At 44.7% G+C, this 17,526-nt stretch overlaps 1 non-coding gene across 1 annotated transcript; it reads left to right on the top strand.

Moving 5' to 3' along the window:
• Positions 1–8,848: 8,848 nt before the first annotated feature.
• TRNAC-GCA lies at positions 8,849–8,920 on the top strand. The gene has a single exon. It is a non-coding gene; the product is annotated as a tRNA-Cys (tRNA).
• Positions 8,921–17,526: the final 8,606 nt, after the last annotated feature.

Below are 17,526 nucleotides of genomic sequence, written 5' to 3' on the forward strand. Positions count from 1 at the left end.
TCTTGTTACCCAGGCTGGAGTGCAATGGCGCGATCTTGGCTCACCGCCACCTCCGCCTCCTGGGCTCAGGCAATTCTCCTGCCTCAGCCTCCTGAGTAGCTGGGATTACAGGCACACGCCACCATGCCCAGCTGAATTTTTGTATTTTTAGTAGAGACGGGGTTTCACCATGTTGACCAGGACGGTCTTGATCTCTTGACCTCGTGATCCACCCGCCTCGGCCTCCCAAAGTGCTGGGATTACAGGCTTGAGCCACCGCGCCCGGCCTCTGGACTCTTATAATGTAATTTTTTAAATTATTCAGTTAAAAGTTTAAGCTGAGAGTCCAAGATAAAATAGGTATCAGATACCAAAAGAAGGCATGAGACAGCACCATGTGGAAATTTCCAAGTCGTGTCTGATAACCAGATGGCTTCCTACTGGGAGGGTATAAAAGGGTCAGTTTGTTGGAGATTAGAGAGTGTGGGTGAGGAATACATTTTCCTACTCTTCTCAAGGGGAAAGAGTTAGAGGGTGTTTTGCCCTAACTCAAGCCTAGTGAAGGAACTTCAAGGAGTCTCAGCTCACAGAACTGGGTCCACATGCCCTGGAGTCAGGGTTTGTGATGGAACAGAGTCCCCCACAGACAAAGGAGGGCAGAAAGCTGAGCAGAGGCGGCTGCCCTGCGGATGGAGAGTGTAATGCAGCTCTTCGAAATGGGCCTACATCACCAGCATGGGCTGGGGACCAAAGGCACAGGAGCATTTCCTGCAGGCCACGCAAGAGAGTTACTCAGAAGCTATGTTAAACTCTGCCCAAGAGGATGGGTCATGGACCCCAACAGAGAATCTGTGTGACAGGAACCCAGAAAGCCAGAGGTGCAGGTAGAAATGTCAGCCCAAGAGAGGCATGTTGCCAGGTCACAGAGGCAGTCAGATGTTCCCAGTGGAGCCCTCCGAAGAATTCCATGCCCAGGGAGTCATTTTAAACACTTGCCAAGCCCAGAAAAACAAATCTATCTTATTACAGTGCCAGTCAAGTAAGAACTTTCTCATTCTCCTTTTCCTGTCCTCCCCCCTTCCCCATCTCTCCATCCTAGATACTAAGGATGAATGCTGGTAGGGACAGGGAGAGGAAAGAACATATCTCAACTCTTCCACTTCTAGCAGAAGATAGATGCTGCCATCAATTTCTGAGGATCAGTTATTCAGTGGGACTGAACATTTTAATGACTGAAGTAATGTTGCAACCATGGGACTTTCTCCTACCTAAGAGTGGTCATTAAAGTCTCTGACAAGAAAAGTCTATTTCACGGAGAAAGTTTAAAGGGACAGTGAGGAGTAAATGAAGTAGCTTTTATCACTTCATGAGTGCTCCACGTTCAACAGCTCGAGTGACCAGATAGCTCTCAAAAAGACAGTGTTATGTGTAAAAGAATCTAAGATACAGAACCCTATGTTCAGCATTACCCCACGTGGGTTGTTTAAACATACACAGAAAATACTGAATATTGTTTATGTATTCTCACATATAAATGTAAAAGTATTTTTAAAATGGGACTTGTATCCAGAATTCATAAAGTTTTCAAATTTTAACACACAACAAATTGGATCGATCTCCAGGATTTATGCTGAGTGAAAAATGCCAATCTCAGAAGGTTATATATTGTATGGTTTCATGCATATAAGAATCCTGAAATCATAAAACCATAGAGGTGGGAAATGGATTCGTGGTTGCCAGGGATTAGGAAGGGATAAGGAGGGAAGGTAGCTGTGGCTGTAAAAGCGTGGCATGAGGGACTCTTGTGAGGGAATTGTTCTATAGGTTGACTGTGGTGGTGGCCACACAAGTCTACATAGGTTATAAAATTCCAAAGAACTAAAACACACAGGTGCATGTAAATCTGATGACATCTGAATAAGATTGGTGGGGGCTTGTATCAATGTCAGTTTCCTGGTGGGGATATTGTACACTAGTTATTCAAAATTATACCACTGGAGGAAATTAGCTGAAGAATACACAGCATCCCTCCATTTCTTACAACTACATGTGAATATTCAGTTATCTCAAAAAGTTTAAAAAAATAAACCGAGTGGAAAGTGGAAGGGTGCAGCCTAAATTCATGATAATCATTGTCTTTGGGGAGAGGAGGAATGGGAGTGGATTGGGGAAGGAGGATGTTGCAGGGGACATGGCTGAATTGGTGGTTTCATTACCTTAAAATCGTGAGCCAATTTAATATGATAGTAGTTACCACTTCCGGGTGTTAAGCATATTGGTGATTCTTAAATTATTCTATGTAGCTTTCTATAAAATAAAAAATATTTTTGAAAGGTGGGGGAATAACTGTGGTGGCCTGACGGGTATCCAGGTGGGGAGCATAGGCACACAGAAGGGCGAGAGAGCAGACTCACTGCAGGCGGGTCTACCTCAGGGAAAGCTGCCCATTAGGGCCTGGGGTTGACCTGCAGAGGAGGGATCTCTGGTCCCAACACATAAGCCCCTGTGGGTTCAAGCTCTGTTTCTGGGGAACCTAGACTTAGTGCCCAGCACCAGCAACTCCAGCTGGGCTAACCTGCTGGTTTGGGGCCCTGGGACAGGTAGAATTGTTGCCCTGCCCGAGGATGAGGGCTGAAAGCCTGTTAGGATGTCTCCTGTGCCAGGTATCAAGGTATTGCCTCATAACTCCAAATGCATCCCTCATTGCTTGCTCTGAGATAATGGAGTAGGACCCTATTTCTCCCTAGTCAGTGGCACAAGGTTATGCTTTGTCAGTGGAGGGTGTGAGAGGGATGCTGGGGAAGGAAAGGGTTTGTATCCCTGGCTGTTGTGCACTCTGGAGGCTCCTGCAGTGTGCAGCCTCCGCAGCTCTGGGCTCCTGCAGTGCACTGAGCCAGCCGCATCTGACTGCTTTCTCTGGAGTGCTGCTGCATGGCACCTCCTTGTGAATGCCTTCCTCAGCACCTTTCAGGCAGCTTTGCAGCAAGTTCCAAGGGCAGCACTTTCTCATGGTTTGTTTCCCCAAGAACTTGAGAAAGCAGTTTCCTAGTGAGTATTGCAGGTGCAACATCTCCCTGTGGACCGTTGACCCCAACACCCCAAGGAGTGGATTCCCCTTGAACCCAGCTGCTGTGGCATCTTAGTGACTTCTCCACTCAGTAAGCCGTGGCCACCTCCCTTTCAATAGGATTTGAATCTCCACCTGCAGTGGGGGTGGGATTCTTCCAGATCTGTTCCTTCCTTGGGTTCCCTTTCTCAGCCCTAGGATAAGGTTCACTCCGTCTATCTGCTCTTCCTATATTCTTTAGAGTTCTCTTTGCCCCTTACTACTCATCTCCCTCATTACTCCAATCCGCTGCTAGAGTTACTATTTCTGTATATTAACCTTTTCCTGTTTAAGTTGCCATGTGGTTTCTGTCTTCCTATTGGATCCTGATTGGTACAGAATTGATACCAGAAGTGATGTGGTATCAATAGATAGATTCACACCATGGGTTTAGGGAATTGGTTTGTTTGTATTCTTGGCTTGAGTGCAATGTGTAGCCCCTTGCCAGTGGAAAATAATGGAATGCTAGTAGTCCACGACATAAAGTGGCATCACAACCAATCAAACTAACACGGTGGTTGATTGTGTTAAGTGCTAAATGAAGCAAATGTCTTGGGAGCCCAAGTGCCTGTTGTTTTGATGATGGCTGTAAGAACTGTAATGTGGAATTGATTCTTCTGAGTGCACCTGAACTTTTTCAGGAGGAAAATGACAAGCTTGGATCTTTGGAACCCGATGGACATAAGCGTAAGCTTATTGTTCACAGGCAAAAGACAGGAGGATGTAGAGAGAAGAGAGGAATTGCAGACCTAGTGATCAAACCAGCTGTAAGATCCTCTTAAGCCAAAGTTTAATCCAGAGCAAGGCCCTAACTCTTCAATTCTATGAAGGCTGAGAGGTGAGGAAGCTTTAGAAGAAAATCTTGAGGCTAGCACAAGTTGGTTCACGAGGTTTAAGGAACATAAGAAGATAAGTTGAAGTAGCAAGTGCTCATGGAGAAGCTGCACCAACTAATCCAAAAGATCTAGCTGAGATCACTGATGAAGATGGCTGCATAAACAACAGGTTTTCAATGTAGATGAAATGCTTTTCTATTAGAAGATGCCATCTCAGACTTTCATAGCTAGAGAGGTCAATGCCTGGCTTAAAAGCTTCAAAGGACAAGCTGACTCTCTTGTTAGGGGCTGATGCAGTTGGTGATTTAAGTTGAAGTCATTGCTCGTTTACCATTCTGAAAAGCCTAGAACTGATAAGAATTAGGCTAAAAATATACACTGCCTGTGCTTTAGAAATGGAATGACAAAGCATAGATAAGAGTACATCTGCTTACAGCATGGCTTATTGAATATTTAAAGCCCACTGTTGAGACCTACTGCCCAGATTCCTTTAAAAATATTACTGCTCACTGACAATGCATCTGGTCACCTGCACCTCACTCGCTGCCACTGTGGGGAAAACACAGAGAGGAGGTAAGCAGTCCCTAAAGCCCATCCCTGGGAGCCCTCCAGAGCCTGCTGCCCTGGGAGCTGCCACAATGGGACCAGGCTGAGTCACCCACCTACAGGAGAGTAGTGCGGTTGGGAACAGAGGGGTGGGCAGAAAGGTTCCCTGAGGTGGAGTGGGGCCTGGGGTAGTGCTGTACTCCACAGAGCTGGTGGGAGCTCCCCAGAGGCAACTGCAGCCACCAAGTCGTGGCTGCAGACCTGGGCATCCCTATGCTCTTAGGGGCCAGAAGCAGGCAAGAGTCCCACCCTCCTGGGCACAGCTACAGCCACCCAAGCTGCAGCTGCAGACTCAGGCATCTCTGTACTCTTAGGGACCCAGGAGGCCCCCCCCACTCCCCTGTAGGCTTGGAAGTGTCTGGCTTCTCTTCGCTGGCAACACCCACTTCAATCACACAGCAAAGTTGAGGCCAAGCTTAAGCACTGCCATAACCTGGCCAGGTATGCACACACTCAGGATAGTGCTGACACACCAGCCCCCTGCCACCTTGGTGCCCACCAGAATTTGGGCACCAACAAGCACAGGAGGGAGGCTGAAGGGGGGCCAAGAGCAGCTCAGCTCTGGCCTGCAGGGGCCCCTCAGCATGAACAGCCGGGTGCCACAAACAGTGGCAGGAGGCAGACAGGTCCCTGGGCAGAAAGGGGCAGGTCCCTAGTGAAGCCCCACCTTCAAGCAGGGGAGGGCCTGAAGCCTGGAGACTGAGCTGCCCATCCCACAGACCAGAGTGGGTACTTACGGCGCTTTTTCTGGACCCACCCATGGCCACCCATGGACCAATCAGCATGCACTTCCTCCCCTCTAAGGCCCATAAAAAGCCCCAGACTTGGCCAGAGATGACAGGACAGCCAGCTGCAGAGAGGAGCTACCCTCTCTGCTGAAAGCTGAACACTCATTGTGACACTGTGGCTATGGAGAGGAGCTACTGTGGGTCTTCTCTGAGCTGTTCCATTATTCAATAAAGCTCCTCTCGTCTTGCTCACCCTTCACTTGTCTGTGTACCTCATTCTTCCTGGACACAGGACAAGAACTCACTACCCACCAAATGGGGGTGCTGAAAGAGCTGTAACAAAAACAGGGCTGAAACATGCCCCTTGTTCACCATGTTGCAAGTGACAAGGAGAGAAGAGAGAAGGGAAGAGCTATAGCCCCACACCTAGGAGCTCCCTGAGCCACAGCTGTGACACCCTCTTTAGGGCTCTCTGGTTCCTGGTATCTCCAAGCTTCCAGGTACCACTGCATTTTCTGGTGTGAGCTGTGAAAGCTGCTTATGGTACCCCTGGTCCAGCTGCAGCCTTGCAGGGATCCAGCATCCATGCCAGTGCCTGGAATTGCCCACCCCACCACAGCCAGCATGTGTGATTGTGCACAGTGGCCAGACCCCATGGTCACTCACAGACCCCTTGCCATTTCATGCCTGGCTTGCCTTTGGCAGGCGTGGGATCCAGGCCAGTAGTGTGAGCTGGGCGCAGCCTGACAGGCTGAGTGGGTGGAACGAGCCCAGAAGGCCAGAGCAGATCCCAAAGGCACAGGCACCACTGGCCACAGACATTTCTGGCTGGCAAAACAACACCCCAAGTATTCTGTCAGGGCGCAGCCTGAGACACGGCAGCCTGAAGTGGTAAGCGGGGCACAGTGACCCTACTTTGTAAGGGGCAGGATACATGAAGCAAAAAGCGAAAATACTGTTTTAAAGTTCAACGGCCTTAAACGAATGCGGAATTTGAAGAAGTCAGGGAGGTTGTCTTGGTCTCACATTGGGGGTTATTAGAAAGTGATCTCAACTGAAAAGCTGGCAAAGAAAGTTTGAATCCTTGCTCTGCAAGCAGCGCCTTCCCTCTGGGCCTCATCTGCCTGTGTGCCAAGCCAGGTACAGGCTTCCTCGTCTCGTACAGAACCTCTAGTGGGCTTCCAAGCTGATGTCAAGAAATCATGGCTTCTTTCTGGAAAAAAGAAGATAGCTATGGAATAAGGAGATCCACTTACAGTTGAACAGGACCAGCCACTCTCTGTTGAGTCAGAATGAGCACCTGTACCTATGTGTGGAACTATAAGAAAGTACAAATTACATCCTATTCTCAGTTCTAGCTCAGTGGCAGAGCATTTGACTGCAAATCAAGAGGTCCCTGGTTCAACTCCAGGTGCCGCTTTGAATAATTCGTTTTCTTCCTTGAGCTGAACTGACAAAATAGAGTTTTACTTGAGTAGAGACCATAGTCTATTCCCCTCACGGAAGGAAGCGACGAGCTTATGAAACAGAGCCTTGATGGCCCTCCTCCGATGGCCATCCCCTGCAATTCAGGGTCCAACCAGGGGCTCAGCACTGCCTTAAAGACCAAGGACAAGACCAAGTCCATCCCCAATACCCTCTTTGAAGGCATGTTTCCTGGTGCCCCACCAGTAGCTATTTCTGTGTCATTCAGGGTCCAGTTCTGAGACAAAAACTGTAGCAGTTATTTTCGCAGAGAGAATTCAACATAACTGTCGAGGCATGTTTTCATTTTCTAGGGCTTCCCTAACAAAGCACCATGAAGTGGGGGTCTTCTAACAACAGAAACATCCTATCTCAGAATTTCTGCAAGTCCACATTCAAGGCGTTGGCAGGGCCATGCTGTCTCTGAAAGTTCAAGGCGACAGTCCTCCCTGGCCCCTTGCTCGCCTCTGGTGCTCGTTGGCAATTCCTGGCATTCGATGGCTTGTAGATATGTCACCCTAAGTCTTCCATCTTCTCTCCTCTTCTAAGGACAGTGATGATACTGGACTAAGAGTCCTCCCTCCTCCAGTATTACTTCACCTTAACTAATTACATCTGTAGTCACCCTATTTCCAAATAAAGTCACATTCTGGGAGTTAGAACTTCAACATGTTCTTTTGGGGTGGGAGGGTACCAGGAATTAGAGAATCAACAGGATAGAGCTGAAGACTAAGTATCACAGAGTTAGTAACTTCAAGAAGCTGCTGCCCACTGTTTACAAAGCAAAGACCTGGAACCAACCCATACGCCCAACGATGATAGACTGGACAGGGAAAATGTGGCACATATACACCATGGAATATTACGCAGCCATCAAAAACGATGAGTTCATGTCCTTTGTAGGGACATGGATGAACCTGGAAGCCACCATTCTCAGCAAACTGACACAGGAGCAGAAAATCAAACACCGCATGTTCTCACTCATAGGCGGGTGTTGAACAATGGGAACACATGGACACAGGGAGGGGAGCACTACACACTGGGGTCAGTTGGGGGGAAATAGGGGAGGGACAGTGGGGGGTGGGGAAGGCATGGGGAGAAATGCCAGATATAGGTGAGGGGGAGGAAGGCAGCAAATCACACTGCCACGTGTGTACCTACGCAACAATCTTGCATGTTCTTCACATGTACCCCAAAACCTAAAAATGCAATAAATAAAAAAAAAAGTTTGTAATTCACATTAAAAAAAAAAAAAAAGCTGCTGCTGCTGCCACCTTGGGGCTGGGGAACAAATAGAAGAGTTTGAAGTTGTTAAAATCTGAGAGGCTTGGGGAACACCTGTGGCTCAGGGACCCAGACCTCTCAGGAGGTGTTCATGTCTGCAGAGGCCTAGTCATGCTGGTCTCATGAGACTAAGCTGCAGGCCACAGGCATTGTTGTTTCCGGGATGAACTGTCACTGCCACAACCAGGGACCACTGACAGGAACCCAAAGCAGTCAGCAAGGAGCTTCTCCCTGCTCCGACCTTCCAGCTCCTCTACAATCCTACTGGCAGGATGGCCAGGACGCTGGCTGCCCAAGTGGGAGTGTGGTTTGCCGAGTTCCTGACCCAGCATCACGGAACAGAGCACAGAAGGGTGGACGTGGAACTCAGAAAATTATTTCTTCAATTATTTCTTCAGAGGGCACATCTTAGCAGATGAAAGAGTTGACCTTGTGGAGATTTGGGGCAACAGGAGAGACAGTCAGCCTGCATCGTAGAGCACAGCTCTGTGGAGAGAGCTATAATCCAGTAGCCACAAAATGTGGGGTCTATCTTTGAAGTATTGCGGGCTTGGCCAAACCATTGGGCATTTTGAGTCTCTGTTTGCAGGTGCTTGGCACAAAACCCACAATACAGATGTCACTAGAGAGCCTTCCAGCTGTCAGGGGCCTGCTCCCCAGATCCCTGTGCTTACCAAGGAACTGAGAGTGGAGAGGTGGCACAGCTGTGGGAGAAGGGATCAGTTTCTTCCTCTAAGACAGGGTGATGATCTGGCAGCAAATCATCCTGAAGTGGAATCTAGGACTGCAGGTCTAGGTGAGGCTGCACAGGGAAAGGTTGTTAATTAGAGCTTACTGGTGTCACTGGGGGTATAGCTCAGGGGTAGAGCATTTGACTGCAGATCAAGAGGTCCCCAGTTCAAATCTGGGTGCCCCCTGGCATTTTAAACATGAAAGGTGGTAAAGAAGTTCTAGTTTATTTTCCCATTTCTGAGTCTCCCTGCAAAGTCTGAAGAATCAGAGGATGCCTTCCCCCATTCAGTTGTTGTGTTTCTCTCAGCTCCTACTCTGATCGCCCCACTAACCTCTCACCTGGTCCTTGGGCTTTACAATACACACTTCGATCTTCTGGCTGTGGGTGAGAACTAGGTCCTTCAGGTCCATTAGAGAAACATGAGATCACTCTCTGCTGGCCAGAAGATAGTGCAGTAACACATTCAATAAGAGGGAATAACAGCCAGGTCGGAATTCTGTTACCTGCAAAACTATTCTTCAAGAATAAAAAAGAGCTCAGAAAGATGACCACCAACAGATCCTTATTAAAGAAAATTCCAAAATATATACTTTAGAATAAAAAACAATCCCAGATAGGGAAACTGAGATACAAAAGAAATGTTAAACAGGGAAATCAGTAGATATGTAAGTAAATCTAAATTTCACGGACCATATAACATCACATTAATGTCTAAATTATAGGTTTTTAAATTATAAAACTAAAATACTGGTCAACAATAACATAAAGGAAAGAGCTGATCCAAGTTAAAGTAGTATAATGCCTTTGTGTAATGTGGGAGGACAAAGATGATGAACTTTAGACTATTTAAATTTGCTTGCAGAATTCCTAGTGTATCATTTTGTAAAGGGGTGATTTTGCCAGGCAAAAGGAGGCAAGGGGAGGGAGGGCATATGCCTGAAGAGAAAATACATGGCGTGGAAAAAAAGTCTAGTTAATCCAAAAGAAGGCAGGAAATGAAAAATAAAAGAATGAATGAGACAAATGGAAAGCAGTCAGAGGTACGAAGTCCTGATATAACAGTACTGGGCGAATGCTGTATTCGTTTTTCAGGGCTGCTGTGACAAGGTCACACACACTGAGTTGTTTAAAACAACAGAACTGTATTTTCTCACAGTTCTGGAGGCCAGGAATCTGAAATCAAGTTGTCGGCAAGGCCACGGTCTCTGAAGGTTTCCAGGGAGAATCTGTTCCAGGTCTTTTTTCTCAGCTCCTGGTATTGCTGGCAATCCTTTTTTTGGCTGTAATGTATCACTCCAGTCTCTGCCTCTGTTCCCACGTGATGTTCCTGTGTCTGTGTCTTCCCTCGGCATGCTCCTCTCTGTCTCTCTTTCTGCCTCTTCTCCTCTTATAAGAACACCAGCAGGCTGGGCGCGGTGGCTCATGCCTGTAATCCCAGCACTTTGGGAGGCCGAGGCGGGTGGATCACGAGGTCAAGAGATCGAGACCATCCTGGTCAACACGGTGAAACCCCGTCTCTACTAAAAATACAAAAAATTAGCTGGGCATGGTGGCGCATGCCTGTAATCCCAGCTACTCAGGAGGCTGAGGCAGGAGAATTGCCTGAACCCAGGAGGTGGAGGTTGCGGTGAGCCGAGATCGCGCCATTGCACTCCAGCCTGGGTAACAAGAGCGAAACTCCGTCCCCCCCCCAAAAAAAAAAAAAAAAAAAGAACACCAGCAATATTGGATTAAGGCCCGCCCTAATGACCTCATCTTAATTTGATTACATTTGCAAAGACTCTCCAAATAAGATGGCATTCACAAGCATGTAATGTCAGGAGAAGTTAGGACTTCAGCACATCCATTGCAGGGACACAGGTCAACCCATAACAAACGGTGCTCCTTGAAAATTCACATCCACTCAGAATACACATAATGTTGCATAGAACTGAGAGTCTCACTCTGTCATCTACGCAGGAATGCAGTGGTGTGACCATAGCTCAGTGCAGCCTGTAATTCCTGGGCTCAAGGGATTCTGCCAACTCAGTAGTAGTTGGAACTACAGGCATGCATCACCACACCCAGCTAATTTATTATTATTTTTTTTTAGAGATGGGGTCTTGCTATGTTGTCCAGGCTGGTCTCTCACTCTTGACCTCAACCAATCCTCCTGTTTCAGCCTTCAAAAGTGCTGGGATTACAGGTGTGAGCTACAATGCCCTGCATCTTCTTAAGGTTTTATGCTTTTCTAAGTAGAGCTTTTCCCATATTTTGTTTGAATTATTCCTAGATGTTTGACATTTTTATGCTATAATAACTGTTATCTTTTATACAATTTAAATTTCTCACTGTGGCTGAAATATAGAAATATAATTCAGAGGTTTGTTCTCAATTTTATTATTGGGGTTAAAAAAAAACCTATATCATCTACCCACTTAACTATTTTTAAGTCTATGATTCAGTGGTATTAAAAACATTCATGGCTGGGCACAGTGGCTCACGCCTGTAATCCCAGCACTTGGGAGGCTGAGGCAGATGGATCACCTAAGGTCAGGAGTTCCAGACCAGCCTGGCTAACATGGCGAAACCCTATCTCTACTAAAAATACAAAAAATTAGCCAGGCATGGTGGCGCACTCCTGTAATCTCAGCTACTCCGGAGGCTAAGGCAGGAGAATCACGTGAACCCAGGAGGCAGAGGTTGCTGTGAGCCAAGATCACACCATTGCACTCCAGCTTGGGCGACAAGAGCGAAACTCCATCTCAAAAAACAAATTCATAATGTTGTGCAACCATCAGCACCATCCATCTCCAGAACCCCTTTCATCTTGTAAAACTGAAACTCTATACCCATTACATAACAACTCCTGGCAACCACCATTTTACCTTCCATCTCCATGATTTTGACTACCCTAAGTATCTCATCTGTGTAGAATAACACAGTATTTGTCTTTTTGTGATTGGTTTATTCCACTCACCATAATGTCCTCAAGGTTCATCCATGTTGTGGCATGTGGCAGAACTTCCCTTTCTTGCAAGGCTTAATAGTATTGCATTGTATGGATAGACCACATTTTACTTATCCATTAATTCTCAGTGGTCACTTGGGTTGCCCCTGTGTTTCAACTATTGTGAACTATGCTGCTATGAACACATGGGGTGCCAATATCTCTTCAAGACCTTGCTTTCAATTCTTTTTGGGTATATATCCAGAAGTGGAACGGCTGGATCATATGATAATTCTATCTTTAATCTTTTGAGGAAACACCATACTGTTTTCCACAGCAGCTGTACCCTTTCACATTCCCACCAACAGTGCACAAGTGCTCCAAGTTCCCCACATCCTCATCAATACTTGTTATTTTCTGTTTTTGTGATAGTAGCAGTCATACTGGGTATAAGGTGGTATCTCATGGTAGTTTTGACTTGCATTTCCCTAATGAATAGTGATGTTGAGCATCTTTTCATATGATTTTTGGCCATTTGTATACCTTCCTTGGAGAATTATTCAAGTCCTTTGCCCATTTTTTCAAGTTGTTTTTGCTGTTGTTGAGTTTTAAGGGTTCTCTGTATATTCTGGATATTAATCCATTATCAGACACAGCTGTCCCTTTGTATCTGTAGGGCATTTGTTCCAGGAACTCCCATGGATCCCAAAATCTGTGGCTGTTCATGTCTCTTAGATAAAATGACATAGTATTTGGTTATAACCTATGCACATCCTCCTGCATATTTTTGGGGGAGCAGGGGATGGAGTCTCACTCCGTCACCCATGCTGGAGTGTAGTCACACGATCTAAACTCATTGCAACCTCCGCCTCCCAGGTTCAAGCAATCCCCTTCCCTCCGCCTCCTGACTAGCTAGGATTACAGGTGCATACCACCACAGCCGGCTAATTTTTATATTTTTATTGGAAACGGGATTTCACCATGTTGGCCAGGGTGGTCTCAAACTCCTGACCTCAAGTGATCCACCAGCCTTGGCCTCCCAAAGTGTTGGGATTGCATGTGTGAGCCACGGTGCTGGCCACCCTCCTGCATATTTTAAATTATCTCTAGATTACTTATAAAACCTAATACAATGTCTACACACCACTTCATTTGCATGGGTTCAATGTAGTACTCAGCAAGTGACAAATTCAAATTTCACTTTTTGAAACTTTGTGAATTTTTTTTCCAAATATTCTCCACCTGTGTTTGGTTGAATCCATAGATGTGGAATCCACAAATATGGAAGGCTAACTGTATATTATTTGCAAGTATTTTCACCCATTCTCTGGGTTTCCTTTTCACTCTGTTGATATTATCTTTTGATGCACAGTTTTTTAATTTTAATGAAATTCAATTTGTCTACTTTGTTTTTTGCTGCACTTGACTTTCACATCATATCCAAGAAAGGATTGTCAAATCTAATGCTGTGAAGATTTTGCCTTATATTTTCTTCTAAAAGTTTTATAGTTTACTGGCCAGGCAAAATAGCTCATGCCTGTAATCCCTGCACTTTGGGAGGCCAAGGTGGGTGGATCACTTGGGGTCAGGAGTTTAGACCAGCCTGGCCAACATGAGGAAACCCTGTCTTTACTAAAACTACAAAAATTAGCTGGGCATGGTGGCATACACCTGTAGGTAGAAGAATTGCTTGAACCTGGGAGGCGGAGGTTGTAGTGAGCTGAGATCACAGCACTGCACTCCAGCCTGGGCAACAGAGCGAGACTGTCTCAAAATAAATAAATGAAAGTTTTATACTTTAGGTCTTAAATTTAGGTTTTTGTTAATTTTGAGTTGATTTTTGTATATTGTGTTAAGTCAGAGTGCAGCTTTATTCTTTTGCATATGGATAGCTAATTCCCAGCAACATTTGTTGAAAAGACTGTTATCTCCCACTAAATGGTCTTGGCACCCTTGTCAAAAAATCACTTGATCATATACACAAAGATTTACTTTGGGGCACTCTATTCTATTCCACTGATTATATGTCTATCTTTATGTCAATAACACACTGTTTTTGTTGCTGTAGCTTTGTAATAAGCTTTGAAATCAGGAAGCATTAGTCTTTCAGTTTTGTTCTTCTTTTTCAAGATTTGTTTTGACAATTTAGGGTTCCTTGAGAATCCATATGAATTTTAGCAATTTTATTTTTTTCATTTCTGTCAAAAAATATTATTGGTTACTGATAGGGATTGCATTAAATCCCTATCAATGCAATCCCTATTCATAGCTCTCTGCAGCCTGGAACTCCTAAATTGAGCAAAAGCCTAGATTGCTTTGGATAGTGATATGGTCTGGCTCTGTGTCCCCACCCAAATCTCATCTTTAACTGTAATCCAAATTGTAATCCCCATGTGTTGGGAGAAGGACCTCATGGGAGGTAATTGAATCATGGGGGCAGTTTTCCCCATGCTATTCTGGTGACAGTGAGTAAGTTCTCATGAGATCTGGTGATTTTATAAAGGAGCTTCCTCCTTCATCCAGCTCTCATACTTCTCTCTCCTGCTGCCATGTGAAAAGGACATGTTTGCCTCCCCTTCCACCATAATTGCAAATTTCCTAAGGCCTCCCCAACCATGTGGAACTGTGAGTCAATTAAACCTATTTCCTTTATTGTCCAGTCTTGGAGATTTCTTCATAGCAGCATGAGAACAAACTAATACAGTAAACTGGTACCACAGAGAGTAGGGTACTGCTATAAAAATACCCAAAAATGTGGAAGTGATTTTGGAACTAGATAACAGGCAGAGATTGGAAGAGTTTGGGGGCTCACAAGACAGGAAAATGTCTTCCTGTTCCTTCATTTTCCAGAAACTTCCTAGAGACTTGTCAAATGGCTTTGACTAACATGCTCATAATAATATGGATAATGAAGGCCAGGCTGAGATGGTCTCAGACGGAGATGAGGAACTTTTTGGAAACTGAAGTAAAGGTGACCCTTGCTATGTTTTAGCAAAGACGCTGGTGGCATTTTGACCCTGCCCCAAAGATGTGTGGAAGTTTGAACTTGAGAGAGATGATTTAGGGTATCTAGCAGAAGAAATTTCTAGGCAGCAAAGTATTCAAGAGGAAGCAGAGCATAAAAGTTTGGAAAATTTGTAGCCTGATTATACAATAGAAAAGAAAACTCCATTTTCTGGGGAGAAATTCAAGCTGGCTGCAGAAATTTGCATAAGTAATGAGAAGCCAAATGTCAATCACCAAAACAATGGGGAAAATGTCTTCAGGGCATGTCAGAAAGCTTCACAGCAGCCCCTCCCATCAGAGGCTTAGTGGCATAGGAGGAAAAAAAATGGTTTCATGGGCCAGACCCAGGGTTTCCCCGCTTTATGCAGCCTCAGGACGTGATGCCCTGAGTCCCAGCTGCTTCAGCTCTAGCCATAGCTAGAAGGGGCCAATGTACAGTTCAGGCCATTGCTTCAGAGGGTACAAGCCCCAAGGCTTGGTGGCTGACATATGGGTGTTGGGCCTACAGGTACACAGAAGTCAAGAATTAAGGTTTTGGAACCTCCACTTAGATTTCAGAGGGTGTATGGAAACTCCTGTATGTCCAGACAGAAGTTTGCTCCAGGAGTGGAGCCCTCATGGAGAACATCTGCTAGGACAGTGCAGAAGGGAAATGTGGAGTCAGAGCCCCCACACAGAGCCCACAATGGGGCACTGCCCAGTGGAGCTCTGAGAAGAGGGCCACTGTCCTCCAGACCCCAGAATGGTAGATCTGGTGACAGCTTGCACCATGCACCTGGAAAAGCCACAGACACCCAACACCAGCCCATGAAAGCAGACAGGAGGGGGACCATACCTTGCAAAGCCACAGAGGCAGAGCTACTCAAGGCCATGGGAGCCCACTTCTTTCATCAGCATGCCCTGTAGCCCCTTTGTTTTGACCAATTTCTCCCATTTGGAACAGGTGCATTTACCTAATGCTTGTACTGCCATTGTTTCTATGAAGTAATTAACTTGCATTTGATTCTACAGGCTCATAGACAGAAGGAACTTGCCTTGTCTCAGGTAAGACTAGACTTGGACTTTTGGGTTAATGGTGAAATGAGCTAAGACTTTGGGAAACTGTTGGGAAGGTATAACTGTGTTTTGAAATGTAATAAAGATGAAATTTGGGAGGGGCCAGGGTCTAGCTCTGTGTCCCCACCTAAATCTCATCTTGAATTGTAATCCAAATTGTAATCCTGTGTTGGAATCAAGGAGGCGGTTTCTCCCATGCTATCAGGATAATGAGCAAGTTCTCATGAGATCTGATGGTTTTATAAGGGGCTTTCGTTTTCACTCAGCTCTCATACTTCTCTCTCCTGCCACCATGTGAAGAAGGATATGTCTGATTTCCCTTCTGTCATGATTGTAAGTTTCCTCACCCCTCCCCAGTCATGCAGAACTGTGAGTCAATTAAACCTTTTTCCTTTATAAATTACCCACTCTTGGATATTTCTTCATAGCAGTGTGAGAACAGACTAATACAGGTAGTATTGTCATCTTTACAATATCAAGTCTTCCAATCCATGAACATGGGATGAGATTTCGGTTATTTTTCTTCTTTATTTCAGCAATGTTGTTTTCATTGTACAGGTCTTTTGCTTTCTTAGTTAACTCCTATTTTATCTTTTTGATATTATTGTAAATTATTTTCATAATTTCCTTTTCAGATGGTTCACTGTTAGAAATGCATCCAATTATTGTTTGTTGACTTTGTATGCTGCTACTTTGCTGAATTCATTTATTAGTTTTAACAGTTTTGTGGGATATTTAGGGTTTTCTATGTGTAAGATTACATCACCTGTGCACACAAATCATTTTACTTCTTCTATTCCAATTTGAATGCCTGTTTCTTTCCTTGCCTAATTTCTCTGGCTAGAACTTCCAGTAATACGTTGAAGTGGTGAAAGTGAACCTCCTTGCCTTGTTTATTATCTTATACAAAAATATTTTAGTCTTTCACCATTGAGTATAGTATTTGCCATGGATTTTCGCATCTGGCTTTTCACATATGCCTTTTATTATGTTGAGGTAGTTTCTTTCTACTAGTTTTTCAAGTGTTTTTATCATAAAAATGTGTTGAATTTTGTCAAATATTTTTTCTGCACCAATTTAGATGATCATGTAGTTTTTTCCCTTCATTCTGTTAGTGCAGTGTATTATATTGATCAACTTTCATATGTTGAACCACTGTAGCACCCCACAAATAAATTCCATTTGGTTATGGTGTATAAACCTTTTAATATGCTACTTAATTTTGTTTGTTACTATTTTGTCAAGGATTTTCCCATAAATGTTGACATGTTTTTGTGGTAGTGAATAAGTCCCACAAGATCTGATGCAGTTTTATAAGCAAAAATCCCTTTCACTTGGTTCTGATTCTCTCTCACCTGCCACCATGTAAGATGTGACCTCTGCCTTCTGCCATGATTGTGAGCCCTCCCCAGCCATGTGGAACTGTGAGTCCATTAAACCTCTTTTTCCTTATAAATTACCTAGTCTCAGGTATGTCTTTATCAGCAGTATGAAAACAAAGTAATACAAATGTGCACAAGATATATTGGCCTGTAGCTTTCTTTCCTTGTAGTTGTTTTGTCTGGCTTTGATATTGCACTAATGCTGCAATCATAAAATAATTTAGAGAATATGACCTCATCTTCAATTTTTGTGGGAAAGTTTGAGAAGGGTTGGTGTTAATTCATCTTCAAATGTTTAGTAGAATTCATCAGTGAAGCCATCAGGTTTAAGGCTTTTCTTTTAGGGGAGATTTTTGATCACTGATTGAATCTCCTTACTAGTCATGGGTCTACAAATATTTTCTGATTTTTTGTGTT

Source organism: Sapajus apella, unplaced genomic scaffold (genome assembly GCF_009761245.1).
Source record: "Sapajus apella isolate SASKATOON/1434 unplaced genomic scaffold, GSC_monkey_1.0 scaffold56, whole genome shotgun sequence".
NCBI classification, from domain to species: domain Eukaryota; kingdom Metazoa; phylum Chordata; class Mammalia; order Primates; family Cebidae; genus Sapajus; species Sapajus apella.